This window comes from Homarus americanus, unplaced genomic scaffold (genome assembly GCF_018991925.1).
Source record: "Homarus americanus isolate GMGI-L3 unplaced genomic scaffold, GMGI_Hamer_2.0 scaffold367, whole genome shotgun sequence".
Lineage (NCBI taxonomy): Eukaryota > Metazoa > Arthropoda > Malacostraca > Decapoda > Nephropidae > Homarus > Homarus americanus.
In genome coordinates, this window is record NW_024743709.1 from 2435689 (window position 1) to 2452756 (window position 17068).

Genomic DNA, 17068 nt, shown 5'->3' on the forward strand with positions numbered 1-17068 from the left:
GTGACGGCACTGAGTGTGAGCTCTTTCAAGATCAGACTTGACCAACGTCTTTTTTTATAGTTGTATGTACTGTACTCGTAAATATTTGTACGTCTTTTTTACAACCTTTTACGTCTTTAAAAAAAGTTACGTCCTTTTACGTATTTTTACACCATTTTACGCAATATTACGCATTTGATGTATTTATACGTCCTTTTACGCATTTTTTACGTCTTTTTACTGCTCTGTGGCCCTAACGTGCTCTAAAGGGCTCTAACGGGCTCTAATGGATTCTAACAGGCTCCAATAAGCTCTATCGCGTTCTAAAGGGCTCTAACGGGCTTTAACGGGGTCTAATGGGCTCTAACCTAACCCTGAAAAACCTAACCTAACCTAACCCTGAAAACATAACCTAACCTCACCCAACACAACCTTACTTAACTCCCAACAAGAGAGCTGACCCCCAACAAGGCGAGGTGACCCTCCCAAGGCCACAAAAATTTGAATCTCTCTTAAACGGAGATATATAATTAATGGATCCTTCACTCGCTTATATAACACCCAGGAGAAACGGAACTCGGATGAGGAAAATTAAGAAAATTACTCCAAGGGGTTGTCATCCATTCATGGCTGTCAACGTCTCCAGGCCGGAAACTTTTCCTCGATATCGCAAACTTTTGATAAGACCGAGAAGGAAAATAAACGTAATGATTCCCTCGGTACGGACGTCATCGATCTTCGATAATCTGACGAAAAAAAAACTAAATAAAAATTACTTTATTTAGATATTTATTTATTCACTTCGACACTCCATTGCTTGATAATACCAGAACAAAAAATAGAGTGATGTGACGCTTCTGGCATAAACGTTGCCACTTGTTATTTTCTTGTTGGTGTTGCTTCTCTTAGCAGACTCTTGTTCCTGTGTGCACTCCTGGACGCTCACCACCATAACTACTATCACTACACGCAGAATCACCATCTCACCTAAATTACTGGAACGGCTATTGTCGCAACTATCTCTAATTAGCCCCACTTCCCCCACACCCTCACAGCCACGTCACCATCAACCATACCAAGACCATGGTTATGCACATCAACCTCTCCTCCGACATTGTCCCACCCCCTTCCATTACTTTAGGTCCCAACACACTTCAGGTTGTAGATTCCACTAAGCTCCTCGGCATCACCATAGACAACAAACTAAATTGGAAACCACACGTCAGTGAAGTTGTCAAATCCTCCAGTTTCCGTCTCCACCTCCTCCGCCGACTCAAGTCCCTCGGAGTTCCTGCACCCGAGCTCCTCAGTGTTTACTCAACATTCATACTTCCCAAGCTCACCTATGCCTCCCCCACCTGGTCTTCCTCCCTAAATGCCACACAACGTAAACACCTAGAAAAAGTGCATAAGAGGGCATGCAAGATTATTCTCTCCCCTTCCTACTCCACATATCAAGAAGCTCTCAACACACTGACCCTTTCGACTCTCACTGACCATCACCACGACCTCATCTGCAAATTTGGTAAGAAGCTTCTGCACCATCCTCAACACCGGCTCCTACTACCACCTGAGATCCCTAGCCAGAGAATTGCTGTTCGACACCACAACCGCATCCAGCCCGTACGTGCACGAACTGATCGCTATAAGAACAGCCCAGTCCCAACCATTGTAAAAATTATCAATAACTTGTAATAAACCAGTGTATTCACTCCCAGTAAATCCTACTTCTTGCACTGTCACTATGTTGAAATGCCCTGTAGTTTGAGCTTTTCCCCATCTAGTTATTATATATCTTATCTGTATCACTTATGTTACTTGTATATTATTTGTAAATCGAAACCCATTCCCCAATTATGTGACTGTATATTTTCAGCCTTCTGGCTGCTATGCTCTTTCAATAAACCGTTAATTATTATTATTCATTATTATATACACATGCATCATAATAATAATAATAATGATAATAATAATAATAATAATAATAATAATAATAATAATAATAACTATATAATTAATGGTTTATTGAAAAAGTTCAGTAGCCCCAAGGCTGAAAATATACACTGGATTGAAATGACTTATTACACACAAGGACATGAGGTAGTTGGGTCGTTTAACAAAATCTTTCATTACCAAAAGGAGAAGGACCATGAATTGAACATACTGTGTGAGGTCACGTAGGCCACGTAGTTTAGTAACTCGTCCGTAGGTATTGATATGAAGGACCTCACGTGGTCTTGGAGACACCGGGTGGTGTGGGGTGGTGTCACAGTAACTCACTATCTGCTAAGGGCGTTATGTTATCTTATGGTCAGGTGGAAAGCCGACCCACTGTTGTGCCCAGGGTGAAGTGATTAACACCGCCTGGTCAGAAGATGGCGGTCAGTTCCCAGGGGTGCTTATCTCAGTGGTGGGTCACGGCTCTCACTGGTACTGTCTAGTGCTGAATTCACTGGCTTAAACACTGTTCATCACTGTTCAACACTGATCTCACTTCTTTCCGAAATGAAAATGTCACTTTTGTCGGGATTATGTTGATATCCCGGTGGTGAGGATGGGTCGAGGAGAGGGACTTGAGGAATGGGCCAACATTGGCCAGGGAACAGCTCCGCAGTGGGAGCGGGCGCCCAATAGGTCTTGGCCCTCCGGTGGTCAAAGATGTAGTGTGTGTGTGCGTGTGATGCTAACAAGGATAATCGTCGATTATACTTTAAAACCTAATTGACATTTTGCCAGATAAGAGATAAATTTATGATTTTGTTGCTGACAGCTTAGGGAAATTAATTCATATGTGGTATAAAATTCGCTGTTTCTTTTAAGACATCGTTTACCACCACAAGATAACCAAGTCATACCTAAAGAAAGCTAAGTAGAGTTAGGTTAGGTTATGTTAGGTAATGCCTTAAGCTATATATATATTATGATTATAATTATGATCTATGGACACTCCTCCTCCCCCACCAAAACTATATACACACAGTAGTTGTCGCTATTTCACAGTTATCCCTATTTAGCGTAAGGTAATATATGTCTAAACAATCGTAATATGAAGAAGAAAGTTTTGCACACGAAGATCAGTGCGGTAAGTAACGTTGCCACCTGACTTAAACTACTTAACGAGTTTAAAGTCTTCCCAAGATTTCCTGATAGTCTTAAAGAGCCCTGACCTGCGTCACGGCTATCATCTTTTCTCTCTTCTTCTTCTTCTTCTTTACTATTATGGTTTAGTCCAGCCCCACCACGAGTCTGTAATGTTAATGTACAAGTAATTATTATAATTATTATTATTACTGGTATTGTTATTATTATGGGAGGAAGAGTGTTAGGTGAGCACCACTGTATATTAAGCAAAGGAAAAAAGTTGCGTTACTCAAGTCTTAAAGCTGAGGGAAGATACAAAAAACAATACAAAATAATAATAACAACATTAATAATAATAATAATACAAATAATAATAATAATAATAATAAAAGACTGATATTTAAGTTGATAACAAAATAACGTAGGAGGTAATCGAATATGTACAAGAGAAACTGGAAAGTGTTGAATGTAATCCATTTTTTTTAGTTGAATGTGTTTGGGGTGGGGGGTGAGGAGAACGAGGGAGGGTTCGTGAGAGATTACAATAGGCGTACTGTACTTATCTCCAGATATGTCTAATGTATTTTCTCGTCATATATATATATACTGTATATATATACAGTATATATATATATATGTGTGTGTGTGTGTGTGTGTGTGTGTGTGTGTATGCATGAACTTTGATGGACCTACTCTGTGTGTGTGGAGGGGGGGGGGTTACTGTGTATCGTCGTTTAATATAAAATACTAATTTAAAAAGAAACTTGACACTCAGCTTATATCTGACATTACGAAGTTTGACCCCCCCCCGCCCCCTCCACACACACACACACTATCATCAGGCAAGTTAGAGCGGGTATTCGCAGGAGACAGGTGTGGTTGGATATACGATGAGGTGGGAGGGTTGTGAAGGTGTGTGGATATGCGCGGGGGAGGGCGTGCGGGTATGCGTGGCGCGGGAGGCAGGGCAAGAGAGAGGTAGGCGCGCGATCCCTGGACAGTGTTCGTCACCCATACTCGCGCGAGAGTGGCGGAGGGAGAGCGGGAGTGAGTGAGTGAGTGAGTGAGAGTTGCTCCTCTCTCCCACACACAGATACACGCGGGCTCACTCTCACACTCATTCATACACCTGTTGTTGTATTCGTGTGTGTGGTTGTCGCACACGCCGTCATACAACACTGGCCGCGCTGAACATAGTGTAATGTACATATATAAACACACAGCTCGAATTAAATACGTGAAAACAACAACTTTTTAATTCACTTGTTTACTGTGAGTCGGTATCAAGAAAGTGTTAAACCGCGAGAGGATAAACTGATGTAGAAAGTGATGTCGGAAACTGTTAAAACTTGATTTAGGAAATTATTAATTTTTAAACCGCTGCACACCTGGATCCCGCGTCACCACGTACAGGTAAGTCATCACCACCTGTATGTTATAGTTTGTGTTTTCTTATTGACACATTTATAACCAATTGCTAATTACTACTTGATCAACATATTTATTATGGGTCAAAACTAAGAGGTGAACGCCAAGGTAAATAGACATTTCAAAATCTTCAAATTGTTTCAAATTGGAGATTTTTATTAATAAATACAGGATGTTAATATTACATTAACCAATCAGTAATTATTAACACACTCTTTGTATTTTAACTCACCATTAACAATTATAAATCAAGGTTAGTTACTTTCCAAAACTTTTATCTCGTCTCAGATCGACAGGTTTTCTTAATCAACTTCAGAGCGTCAACATTGTCTTCAGCTCTTAACAGAACATTAGTAATATTATAACAAATAGAAGTTATGGTAACTTTACTTTAACAAATTTACTAACGCCTCCGACACATTTTTTTAACTACAATAAAAATTTGAATTTAATTGAAGCCATAAATGACTGTCACTCCTGGCTTACTGACCGACTGCCTGGCTGGCTGGCAGGCGTGCTGGCTAACTGGTTGGTTGACTGGTGTGTTGGGTAACTGGTTGGCTGGCCGGATGACCGGTGTGGTAGCTGGCTGGCAGACTGGCAGACGTACTGCTTGGCTGGCAAGGTTGTACACGATAAACTTATTACTGCTGAAAACAACACTTTTGACAAACACTGTAACACGAGATATATTTATTAGTAACTATTGATAAACATTTCTACAACATTATGTTAAGATATTGACAACGGATACAACTTAATGGAGGACTATAGTGGCCACGTTTATATAACTTCCTCTAACAACTGTCTTTACACATAACTATCTTCTTAACGATGATACTTTTGAGCAATGGTAAAGAACCCCGATATCCGCCTTTACTGATCTATCTGACTGTGATCTTACGCGTGTGAAGGATGTGGGTTTTTTTTGTAAGTGTAATGCAGCATCACCCACATCAGTTATTGGTTACGTTAGGTTTAGTCAGCACACTACATACTTTAATGAATTGGTGTCAACATTTATTTAACACACACACACACACACACACAGTTAGTGCAGTCTGCCAAACTCCTGGGTGTTACCATAGATAACAAACTGGACTGGAAGGCCCATGTAAACAACACAATCAAGGCAGCCTCGTACCCTCTCTACACGCTACGACGACTCAGGTCACTTGGGACACCCACGCCAGAGCTGAGGACCATCTACAACGCCTTTATTCTCCCCAAACTAACGTATGCGTCACCAGCCTGGTCGTCTTCTCTCAACTCCACCCAACAACGTCAGCTAGAGAAGGAACAGAAAAGGGCCTGCAGAATCATGCTCGGCGCAGACTACTCGGGCTACACCAACGCTCTCTCCACCCTGGAAATGCCATCCCTCAGTGACCTCCACCACCAAGCACTAGCAAGGTTTGGCAGTGGACCACTGCACCATCCTCGTCATCGCCACCTCCTGCCACTGGCAGTCCCCCACCCACCTCGCGCAGTCCGCCACTACAACAAAATTCAGCCCATAAGAGCCCGCACCGATAGATATAAGAACAGCACCATCCCATCTATTGTTAAAATAATAAACAACTCCTGATTTATGTACTGTACAGCCCTGTAAATGTATTGAACGCATATCATTATGTCTAAATCAAATGTAAGTTGGTTTGTTTTCGGCCACCGGCTGTAACTCTAATAAACCGTTTATTATTATTATTATTATCACACACACAAACACATACACATATATACACCACAAGCCTGGAACAAAGACAAAGGGACTGAGAGTAAGTCTGAGGAACGAGATAAGACAGAGGTTTGTGAGAGAGAGATAAAGAGAGAGAGAGAGAGAGAGAGAGAGAGAGAGAGAGAGAGAGGATATAACTCCTTCACAACCTCGACCTACTAAGGATCATTACCAACTCTTTAAGGATCATTATCAACTCTTTAAGGATCATTATCAACTCTTTAGGGATCATTACCAACTCTTTAGGGATCATTATCAACTCTTTAGGGATCATTATCAACTCTTTAGGGATCATTATCAACTCTTTAGGGATCATTACCAACCTGTTAGGGATCATTATCAACTCGTTAGGGATCATTATCAACTCTTTTAGGATCATTACCAACTCTTTAAGGATCATTATCAACTCTTTAGGGATCATTATCAACTCGTTAGGATCATTACCAACTCTTTAAGGATCATTACCAACTTTAAGGATCATTATCAACTCTTTAGGATCATTATCAACTCTTTAGGATCATTACCAACTCGTTAGGATCATTATCAACTTTAGGGATCATTATCAACTCTTTAGGATCATATCAACTCTTTAGGGATCATTATCAACTCTTAGGATCATTATCAACTCTTTAGGGATCATTACCAACTCGTTAGGGATCATTATCAACTCTTTAGGATCATTACCAACTCGTTAGGGATCATTATCAACTTTAGGGATCATTATCAACTCTTTAGGATCATTACCAACTCTTTAAGGATCATTATCAACTCAGGATCATTATCAACCTCTTTAGGATCATTATCAACTCTTAAGGATCATTACCAACCCGTTAGGGATCATTATCAACTCTTAGGATCATTACCAACTCTGGGGATCATTATCAACTCTTTAGGATCATATCAACTCTTTAGGATCATTATCAACTCTTAGGGATCATTATCAACTCTAGGGATCATTATCAACTTTAGGGATCATTATCAACTCTTAGGATCATTATCAACTCGTTAGGGATCATTATCAACTCTTTAGGATCATTACCAACTCGTTAGGATCATTATCAACTCGTTAGGATCATTACCAACTCTTTAGGATCATTATCAACTCTTAGGATCATTACCAACTCGTAGGATCATTACCAACTCTTTAGGGATCATTATCAACTCGTTAGGGATCATTACCAACTCTTTAGGATCATTATCAACTCTTTAGGATCATTATCAACTCGTTAGGGATCATTACCAACTCTTTAGGATCATTACCAACTCTTTAGGATCATTACCAACTCGTTAGGGATCATTACCAACTCTTTAGGATCATTATCAACTCGTTAGGGATCATTACCAACCCGTTAGGATCATTACCAACTTTGGGATCATTACCAACTCGTTAGGGATCATTACCAACTCTTTAGGGATCATTATCAACTCGTTAGGGATCATTACCAACTCGTTAGGATCATTATCAACTCTTTAGGGATCATTACCAACCTCGTTAGATCATTACCAACTCTTTAGGATCATTATCAACTCTTTAGGGATCATTATCAACTCGTTAGGATCATTACCAACTCGTTAGATCATTACCAACTCTTTAGGATCATTACCAACTCGTTAGGATCATTACCAACTCTTAGGGATCATTATCAACTCTTTAGGATCATTATCAACTCGTTAGGATCATTACCAACTCTTTTAGGATCATTATCAACTCTTTAGGATCATTACCAACTCGTTAGGGATCATTACCAACTCTTTAGGATCATTATCAACTCGTTAGGATCGTTATCAACTCTTTAGGATCATTACCAACTCGTTAGGGATCGTTATCAACTCTTTAGGATCATTACCAACTCGTTAGGGATTACTATCAACTCGTTAGGATCATTACCAACTCGTTAGGGATCATTATCAACTCGTTCAGATCGTAACCAAAATATAAAAGAAATTGTCCCAGAAGTTGACACTGTAGTTTAACGTATAGTAGGAGTTGACAGAAACGCTACAAGAACTTCTGTTGTGACCAATAATCTTCTACCACACACACACACACACACACACACACACACACACACACACACACACACACACACACACACACACACACACACCACACACACACACACACACACACGATGGGGAGGCCTGGGACCACACCTCAGTGAGTGAGGTCCCGTGACCACGTGGTGTCCCATGATGCTACGACACCACGTAGTGAATGAGTTGCTACAGCATCATGTGATGCCCCTCATAACACCATCTGTGAGGGAATTATTACACCACATGATGCCCCTCATAATACCATCTGTGAGGAATTACTACACCACATCAGCCCCTCGTAACACCATCTGTGAGGAATTACTACACCACGTGATGCCCCTCATAACACCATCTGTGAGGAATTACTACACCACGTGATGCCCTCATAACACCACCTGTGAGGAATTACACCACGATGCCCCTATAACACCATCTGTGAGGAATTACTACGCCACGTGATGCCCCCATAACACCATCTGTGAGGGAATTATTACACCACATGATGCCCCTCATAACACCATCTGTGAGGAATTACTACACCACGTAATGCCCTCATACACCATCTGTGAGGGAATTACTACACCACATCAGGCCCCTGTAACACCATCTGTGAGGAATTACTACACCACGTCAAGCCCCTCATAACACCACCTGTGAGGGAGCTAGTACTCCACGTGATGCCCCTCATAACGCCATCTGTGAGGGAGTTACTACATCATCAGGCCCCTCATACACCATCTGTGAGGGAACTAGTACCCACGTGATGCCCTCATAACGCCATCTGTGAGTACTACACTACGTGTCTGCTGTTCAACACCTCAGCTCACATGATCTACGTGTGTAAACATTAATCTGTATGTTCACTGTATGTTCCTTTACCTTTCTAATGAAGGCTTTTGTTAAACCACCAATGTATGTAATAAGTCATTTTTGTCCAATGTATATTCTCAGCCTTCCTGCAGAACCTTTCAATAAACCGTTTATTATTATTATTATTATTATTATTATTATTATTATTATTATTACAACACACGCACACACACACACACACACACACACACACACACACACACACACACACACACACACACTAATTATAACAAGGTGAGGATCAAACACATATGACGTTAGCAACTGGTAACTTCAGGGATGTATGAGAGAACGGTGTATGGTGGTGAGAAACGGTGTATGGTGGTGAGAGAACTTTGTATGGTGGTGAGAGAACGGGTATGGTGGTGAGAGAACGGTGTATGGTGGTGAGAGAACGTGTGTATGGTGGTGAGAGAGAATGGTGTATCGTGGTGAGAGAACGGTATGGTGGTGAGAGAACGGTGATGGTGGTGAGAGAACGGTGATGGTGGTGAGAACGGTGTATGGTGGTGAGAGAACGGTGTATCGTGGTGAGAGAACGGTGTATGGTGGTGAGAGAACGGTGTATGGTGGTGAGAGAACGGTGTATGGTGGTGAGAGAACGTGTATGTGGTGAGAGAACGTATGGTGAGAGAACGGTATGGTGGTGAGAGAACGGTGTATGGTGGTGAGAGAATGGTGTGGTGAGAAAACGGTGTATGGTGGTAGAGAACGGTGTATGGTGGTGAGAGAATGGTGTATGGTGGTGAGAGAATGGTGTATGGTGGTGAGAGAACGGTGTATGGTGGTGAGAGAACGGTGTATGGTGGTGAGAGATGGTGTATGGTGGTGAGAGAACGGTGTATATGGTGTGAGAGAACGGTGTATGGTGGTGAGAGAACGGTGTATGGTGGTGAGAGAACGGTGTATGGTGGTGAGAGAACGGTGTATGGTGGTGAGAGAACGGTGTATGGTGGTGAGAGAACGGTGTATGGTGGTGAGAGAATGGTGTATGGTGGTGATTTATGTGTTATTTAAGAGAGATATAAGTATTACTTGTTATTGAAGGTCAGGACAGAGGGACACGCCCGCCTCACTAACGCAGTTTATGATAACAATAACAACATGAATAAACGTGACTATTCATTAGGTTTAATTAACACAAGATACAAGTATTCATTCAGAAATATCATCAATCTATTGTATTCTTTATTAAATCGTATATTACTTCACTTGACAACTGTGTGACGTAAATTGGTGAAATGACTAGTTATTAATTGTTATCTAATGACGTCATGAAAATTGTTTAAAATGCTCTCTGATGTGTGTGTGTGTGTGTGTGTGTGTGTGTGTGTGTGTGTGTGTGTGTGTGTGTGTGTGTGTGTGGTGTGTGTGTGTGTGTGTGTGTGTGTGTGTGTGTGTGTGTGTGTGTGTGTGTGTGTGTGTGTGTGTGTGTGTTGTGTTATATATTACAACACTTCAACAGATTAAGTTAGGTTAGGTTAGGTTTACGTTAAGATAGGTTAGGTAAGGTATAAGTTAGATTGACACAAAGTGGGCATTATTAACCTAACTTAACCTAACCTAACTTAACCTAACCTAAGTTAACCAACCACAATACATACTGTACACTTGGTCGTCTCCATAATGTGTAGAGAGCATATACATTACCTGCGCTGTAGTACTGTGTTGAGTCTTACCTGTGGAAGCAGCGCAAAGGTCAATCAACAGGTGTCAAAGGTAATTAAGAACAACAACACGATCCAATTCCTCTCTAGTTACGGATGGTTGATTCTCTCTCTCTCTCTCTCTCTCTGTGTCTCCCCTCTCATCTCACCTGTCTCCTCTATCTCTCCTCCTCCTCCTCCTCTTCCTCACTTATCTCCTCTATTTCTCTCTCTATTACCTCACTGTCTCCATCTCTCTCTCTCTATTCCCTTACCTCATCTGTCTCCCCCTCTCTCTCTCTCTCTCTCTCTCTCTCTCTCTCCCCTCTCTTCGTTTACTTTGTTTCTTCTTTTTCCTTTCTCACTTCTCCTTTTCATCTGTTCTTCCTCCCTTCTCTCGCCGACTCTTCTTTCTCTCTTCTAGCCTCCCGCCCCTCTCCTCCTTTCTCCCTCTCCCTACCCATTCCTTCATTCTTTACTTCCTCCTCCTTTTCCCTCTCTACTCCACCTCCCTCCCTTACTCCTCCTCTTCCCTCTATAATACCACTCCTCACCCTCCCCTCCTCCTCTCCTCTCTCCTCCTTTCTCCCTCTCCCCTCCCCTCACCTCCTTATCTCCCCTCCCTCCTTCTCCTCCCCTCCTTCTCCCTCTCCCTCCTTCCCCCCCTCCCCCCCCTCCTTCTCCCTCCCGCGTGACCCAGCCTCTACCCACGGGAGTCATGGTGTCGGCCTCACTTAACAAGGTAGTTAACACGGGTATGGGGTGTATTAGTGTGGGGGTGTATTGCAGGTGTGGGGGTGTATTGAGGTAGGTGATGTGGTGCGTGTGGGGTGAACTGGGGGTGTGGGGGTGTACTGGGGTGTGGGGGTATATTTAGGGGAGAGGTATGGGGTGGGGTTGGGAGTGCATTTAGTGGGAGAAGGAGGAAGGGTCTTGAAGTGAGTGTACTCTCTCTCTTTCTGACCATCACCACGACACCATCTGCAAATTTGGTGAGAAGCTTCTGCACCATCCTCTACACCTGTTCTATTGCCACCCGAGATCCCTCGTCCGCGAATTGCTGTTCGACACCACAACCGCATCCAGTCCATACGAGCACGTATTGATCGCTATAAGAACAGCCCAGTCCCAACCATTGTAAAAATTATCTACAACTCGTAATCAACCAGTGTATTCACTCCCAGTCAATCTTACCCTTTTGCACTGTCACTATGTTGAAATTCCCTGTACAGTAGTATGGTCTCTCCACCAAGTTATTATATGTCACATTTGTATCACTTATGTTACTTGTATATTATTATGTAACTGTATATTTTCAGCCTTCCGGCTGTCATGTTCTTTCAATAAACCGTTATTTATTTATTGTTATTATCATCATCATTGCCACACCGATCCTGTTCGTCCTAACGTGTTGTTCAGGCTTGGACTTAGGCGCCAACTTATCGGAGAAGTTATTAATTCATTCATGTATTCCACCGGTAAGTTAGGAAGTTATTGAATTAACAGTGTGTGTGTGTGTAGGTGTGTGATGTAAGTGTTACTACCTAGACGATAAAGTTACCGCATCCGAACACTGACGAATTGCAATTGTAGATAAAATTCCTTGGTTAATATTGTAACTTACCGACCAACACGTCACCACCACCACGTCACCACCAACACGTCACCACCACCACCACCACGTCACCACCAACACGTCACCACCACCAACACGTCACCACCACCAAACAGTCACCGCTGTAAGGACAAGCACACGTCACTTAATACCATTCCTTTACGGTACAAAGAAACATTGATTTTTTATTTATTGAAACATTAACTTTATGTAAACACAAGTTGATGGTCGCCTCTCACCAAGACACAAGAGAGCAAAGAGAGGACCCAGGACTATCCTGCCCCCCCACCTGCAGCAGGAAGTGAGGAAGAGTAGGGGAGAAGAAAGGGTGGAGGGGAGGGGAGGGAGGGAAGTGAGAAAGGGTGGAAGAAGGAAAAAGAAGGATGGGAGGAAGGGGAGAAAAGGGAGGAATAGGGAGAAGGAAGGACGAAAGAGGAGAGGTGAAGAGTGAGGTTTTGAAATATAAAAAAGAGGAGTTATGATGGAGGGGGTGATAGTTTAAAAGAGGGAGAAGGAGGTGAGGGAGAAGGATGGTGAGGGAGAAGGAGGGTGAGGGAGAAGGAGGGTGAAGGTGAGGAGGAGGAAAGAGGGAGAAGATGAAGAGGAGGGAATATGAAGAGTGTGGGGGAGAAAATGAGAAGGAAATGAAAGGAAGGAGGGAAGAGGGAGAGGGAATAATAGGGGGATATGGGGGAGTAGGGAGGCAGGGAGAAAGGAGGGGGAAGAAAGGGGGAAAGGAGGAGGGGAGAACAGGGGTTGGGGAGTGACAGGAACGGTAGGGAAGTGACAGGGGTAGGGAGTGACATGGGTTGGTGGGTGACAGTGCCACAACAAAGCAGTGGTGCCAGAAGGTTCACCCACACAGTGCCATCTGGCATGAGGCCTGACGTGTATAAATACGTGTCCAGGTGTGTGTGTGTGTGTGTGTGTGGGGGTGGGGTGTACCTAAAATGTGTGTGTGTACCTCCCGTGTGTGTGTGTGTGTGTGTGTGTGTGTGTGTGTGTGTGTGTGTGTGTACCCCCTGTGTGTGTGTGTGTGTGTGAGTGTGTGTGTGTACCTCCCTGTGTGTGTGTGTGTACCTCCCTGTGGGTGTGTGTGTGTGTGTCACAAAAGGCTTCAGTACAAGCAGGAAGATAAGAAACTACAGCAGGGCGGCTGGTCTAATGCAGCTGTGGTGTGGGACAGCTGCACCTTCCTAGATGGAGGCAGTGCCTGTCCGTAAGCTGGTAACTGGAGACATGATGGACAGCAGAGGGAGCTGAGAGGGCCAGTGGACTGAGTGTCTCAGAGGTAGTTTATAGTAGAACTATGACACTGTCGACCAGGAAACAATTGCCTTGTGATGTTCAACTGAGCTTTTCATACCATACCGTGAAACCTAATTATGAGGTGGGGGACACACGACAACTCCCAGGTGGTCGTGCTGGCGGGGTCCCCATTCATGGTCGTGAGATATTGGCCGCGCCCTTTGGACACCCTTGAGCACTGACTCGTATTCACTGTCCACACGGTGTCTTCTGTTCTTTTTTCAGACAGTAAATATCACTTTCGTTTCAGCCGTCCGTCGATAATATAATCCTTCCTTGTTATGTTTTCTTGGTAGTGAGGAGGAGAGGAGCAGCAGGTGGGAAGAGGTCAACAATCTGATCCTGCAGCTCAGTACACACCGCCAGGATACATCTTTACTGAATGGTAGCAGTCGGTCATGTGTGTGTGTGTGTGTGTGTGTGTGTGTGTGTGTGTGTGTGTGTGTGTGTGTGTGTGTGTGTGTGTGTGTGTGTGTGTGTGTGTGAATAATAATAATAATAACAATAATAATAGTCATCAAGAACTACAGTGGTTACATGATAATACAAATACCCTGTATATCACTGGGCGTTATAAGAGCGGGTACAGCTGTAGTCACTGTATGATAAAGGTGTTACAGCTACAGTCGGTACTATTATCTGTTACGTATAGAAGGTGGAGAGAAGATGGAAGAGAAGGGAGAGAGGAGATGGAAGAGAAGGGGGAGAGAAGATGGAAGAGAAGGGAGAGAGGAGATGGAAGAGAAGGGGGAGAGAAGATGGAAGAGAAGGGAGAGATGAGATAGAAGAGAAGGGAGAGAAAAGGTGGAAAAGAATGAAGAGAAAGAAGAAAGATGACATAGAAGGGAGAGGGGAGGGAAGGAAGGAAGGGGAGAGAAGAAGAAAACTGCAAGACGGGCGTCTTCGTCCTCTGGGAAAATTAAATTGCTTCTTGACGTGGAGTCTCTCGCCTGTCTCTCTGTCTCTACTTACAGATATCCTTTCCATCTTCTCTCTCTCTCTCTGGAAAAAGAGGAGAAAGAAAAAGAGACAAACAAACACACGCACACATTAATACACACACACAGTTGATAGCTTATACCTGAATTCTGAGGTAAGAACACCTTAATGGAAGGCTAATTACTCAAATTAACGAGCTAATTAGTGCGGCGATAAAAGACGTGTTACGTCACGCGCGACCACTTGTGAAGACTTTTGTAAATTTCCTTTTATTTGTACTTGTACCTGTACCTGTAAGTTTACCTGTATATATATATATATATATGTATAAGTGTACCTGTACTTAATTGTTTCTGTATTTCCACTTGCATCTATAACTGTAATTGTACCCGCACCTAAACTGTACTTGTGCCTGCATCTACCTGTACCTGTACCTGTACCTGTACCTGTACCTGTACCTGTACCTGCGCCACACACACACGCTGGCTTTCCTGACACGCCGAGATAAAAAAATAACATTGAAAAGTAAAAATTTAAGCACCCGAAGTACACGTTATGAGAGAGAGAGAGAGAGAGAGAGAGAGAGAGAGAGAGAGAGAGAGACACTGATCGACCCTAGTGAGTATTATGAATTAATTTGGTCACGAAGTATACCAGATGCTGAGAGACACTGGAAGATGCCGAGAGGTTCTGAGAGGTTGTGAGGGAGATGCTGAGAGGTTCTGAGAGGTTCTGAGAGGTTGTGAGGGAGATGCTGAGAGGTGCTGAGAGGTTCTGAGAGGTTGTGAGAGGAGATGCTGAGAGGTGCTGAGAGGTTGTGAGGGAGATGCTGAGAGGTGCTGAGAGGTTGTGAGGGAGATGCTGAGAGGTTCTGAGAGGTGCTGAGAGGTTGTGAGGAAGATGCTGAGAGATATTTACACTAAAAGCTCAGGTAAACAAACCTACCATGCAAGCAGGCACCCACCCATTTACTCAACAACCCACCCACCCACCCAACCCACCCACCAACCCACCCACCACCCACCCACCCACCCACCAACCCACCCACCAACCCACACCCACCACCAACCCATCCAACCCACCAACCCACACCCACCCACCAACCCATCCACCAACCCATCCACCAACCCACACCCACTGACCACCCACCAACCCATCCACCAACCCACACCCACCCACCCACACCACTCACCCACCCACCAACCCACCCACCCACCACCCACCCACCCCACCCACCACCAACCCACACCCACCACCCACTAACCCATCCACCAACCCACACCCACCACCAACCCACACCCACCCACCCACCACCCACACACCCACCCACCCACCCACCAACCCCCACACCCACCCACCCACTAACCCATCCACCAACCCACACCCACCCACCCACACCCACACCCACCCACCACCCCACCCACCCACCACCCACCCACCCACCCACCCACCAACCCACACCCACCACCCACCAACCCATCCACCAACCCACACCCACCCACCAACCCACACCCACCCACCCACCCACCCACACCCACCCACCCACCACCAACCCACACCCACCCACCCACCAACCCATCCACCAACCCACACCCACCACCTCCACCCACCCACCAACCCTCCCACCCACCCACCAACCCACACTCACTCACCCACCCACCAACCCATCCACCAACCCACACTCATCCACATCCACCAACCCACCACACCCACACCCCACCCACCCACCAGCCACTCCACTCACTCACCCGAACCACATAGCAAGGCAGTTAACCAATCAGCATGAGGCATCACCCTGTGACGTTGCATGATGTTGGAATCAAAGTCTTGCCAGCAGACGTAACTCTCCTTACCTGTTCCAACTAGAGGGAAGGCTGAGACTCTTCCATCTGTGAGGGAGGGAGGGAAAGGATAGAAGGAATGAAGAGGAGGAAGGGAGGATGGAAGGGAGGGATGAAGGAAGGGAGGGAGGGAGGGAGGGAGGAGGGAGGAAGGGAGACGATCACCTGATTGCTCATCTCCCTCTCCCGTAATGAGGGAGGGAAGGGAGAGAGGGGAACACGGGAGAACGGAAGTGGGGAGAGGAAGGTGCTGGAGAGTAGAGAGGAATAGGGAAGGTGAGAAAAGGGGGATGGAAGGAGGAGATGAGGAATGGGGGAAGAGAGGAAATGAAGAAGGGAGAGCCAGGTAAGAGGAGAGGGGAGGAGGGGAAGAACAGAGAGAGAGAGAGAGAGAGAGAGAGAGAGAGAGAGAGAGAGAGAGAGAGAGAGAGAGAGAGAGAGAGGTTATTACACGAACAAATGATCTATAAAGGTCGACCATCGATTCATTGATCATAGGGATCCTTCATTCCCGGCTGGCCCTCTATGTCACCTGGAGAGTAGCCTGGAGTAGCCTGGAGTAGCCTGGAGTAGCCTAAAATGACAT

General features: G+C 44.5%; 1 protein-coding gene across 1 annotated transcript in view; it reads left to right on the forward strand.

Moving 5' to 3' along the window:
• Positions 1–4074: 4074 nt before the first annotated feature.
• Positions 4075–17068, forward strand: part of LOC121877353 (5-hydroxytryptamine receptor 2A-like) — a 147732-nt gene continuing 134738 nt past the window's right edge. The window contains exon 1 of the mRNA XM_042383073.1: positions 4075–4473. The gene's annotated coding sequence lies outside the window, so the exon portion shown is untranslated. The remainder of the gene's footprint in view (positions 4474–17068) is intronic.